Genomic DNA, 2,154 nt, shown 5'->3' with positions numbered 1-2,154 from the left:
AGATAGGTGGCTGTGGGTGGTTTTGTTCAGGATGGCCTGAAGTTCTGCCCGCTGAGTGAAATAATTGTCATTTCAGAGGACTAAGTTAAAAAAATGTTTTAAAGTGGCCTGGATACAACATTTGTTATTGCTGAATATCTCTTGTAAATGATGTGGTTAACAACTTTACAGCCATTAAAGTGTGTACAATACTTATTCAACACCTCAGTTGACTTTCTGGTTTAGTACAAAAACAGGTCAGGAAATGTCATGTCATAGATGGGTACAGATGATCTTTGACTTTGGCCATGACTTGATAACATGGTTCCAGCAGGACTGGGTGGAGGTCTAATTGTAATCTCTAAGATTTGATTTAGTCTCCTATACATGGACCACAATGGACCACAATGTGCAGCTATTTCCTTAAAGGGGGCCCTCTGAAACTTCTCCATCACTTGTCTCCTCCACTCCCTGTCCTGCTCCTCCATATCCACACTGCCCACGATGACATTTTTCAAGGCTTTGAATGTGATCTCCTCTGTCACTCTCCTCTCTTCTTTCTCTGGACTATTTCTAGACTGTAACTCCACCTGTGAGACAGTTTCACCAATGGATCATCTTCTGTGTACTGAGGAATGAAAGGTATAGAAAGTCTCTATGTGTTATAACCACCACCCCCAAGGACTTCAGAGATTTTTGACTGGAGAAATAAAACATCACATCACATTCTCCAGTGAGGCAGGCAGCTTTGGGTTGTCTGTGAAGACACCCTCGGGTAAAAGGTGAGGGCTATTTACCTGCCTGACCTTAATAACCTCATGTATATGCTTGTTAAAGGGTGGAATAGTGGTGAGCTGGCAAATAAGGTTGAAGTAAGCGGCAGTCAGGGAATGAATAGCACAGCGATTGTTAATAGGCAGATCCTCGTCAGTTGACAGTGCCAGGTCCTGCAATGCAACTGTCAGGCGAACGAGGTCCAGAACCACCTCTGGATTTGCCAGCTCCACACTCAAAATGGCAAACAAAGCAAAAAGGTTCTCGTAATGCTGCCTACCATTGCTCTGCTCCTTGCACACCAAGTAGATGTGTTGGTAAAGCTGCTGGCCGTGACCTTTCATGAATAAGTTATCTTGTCTGGAACACTTGACCACTTTGATCTTGAGCACAGATATGTCCAGAATGCTGCTCATGCTGGGGAGCTTGGACCTGTTGTCATGCCAATCCATGAGACTAATAAGTGTTTTGCCATAGGCAGCTCGTCTCAGAAGCTCCCTAAAGCAGCACTCTGTCAACTCCACCAAGCCACTCTTTTCTTTCTCTGACATCCGCAGCAGCGAAGGGGAGTGGTTCTGTGTGCATTCTCCACTCTGCAGGTTGAAAAGTAGAGAGGGGACAATCTTGTCCATGAGCTCAGGGTCCCAGATATTGGCCTGTAGGTCGTCATTCACCGTCATCCTCACCTTGATACCTGCCATGCGAATCTTGAAGCAGATATCGGGGTCCTCGTCGCTAGAGTGTCACATGTCACTGAAACGTGACACAGAAAAATGGTAACAGCGGTGGTAGGAGGGGTTGTCCTCTTGTATGTTGGCAAACTTCACAAACGAATTGGTTCCTAGGATCTGTAGGCTAGGTTTGTCCGACTCTAGCACCTCACGCACCATCTTCAGGAAACTCTCCACAAACAGGTTGATGCTCTGAGAGCGACAGGCCATCAGCAGCTGGTCCAGCGCTTCCATTGCTATGCACACATACCTGTATCTTTGTCGAGCCACATCCTTTGACATTCTCTTAGACAGGTAAGCGCCAATACAGTCAAGCTCTTCTGGAACCAACAAGGCATAGAATGTCAGCTTCTCCATGTTGGCTTTTACTAGCCCATTCTTTTGGTTTGCTGGAAAGATGTTGTCTACCAATCGCTTGTACAGAGGACTGAGTGCTCCACAACAATCACCGATCAAGAAAGATATGATTCTTTGCAGTGACATGGTTGGGAAATTCGTTCTTTTTTAAGTAAGACTAGAAGAGAGAGCAGTAATGTAACCGTGTGAGTTCCAACTGATGTGGAGCACTAGAGGTTATCTTGTAATGTAAGAACTCCTTCCAGGTGACATGGAACACTAGAGAAGTCTTTGAGGAGGAGCTTTGATACTGGCACATAATAAACATGATGGA

General features: G+C 45.3%; 1 pseudogene; it reads right to left on the bottom strand.

Annotated features, from left to right (window-relative positions):
• Window positions 1-221: 221 nt before the first annotated feature.
• Window positions 222-1,856, bottom strand: LOC122764275 (annotated as a pseudogene).
• Between the last annotated feature and the right edge of the window lie 298 nt (window positions 1,857-2,154).

This window comes from Solea senegalensis, unplaced genomic scaffold (genome assembly GCF_019176455.1).
Source record: "Solea senegalensis isolate Sse05_10M unplaced genomic scaffold, IFAPA_SoseM_1 scf7180000017355, whole genome shotgun sequence".
NCBI classification, from domain to species: domain Eukaryota; kingdom Metazoa; phylum Chordata; class Actinopteri; order Pleuronectiformes; family Soleidae; genus Solea; species Solea senegalensis.
This window is presented reverse-complemented; position numbering and strand designations above follow the sequence as displayed.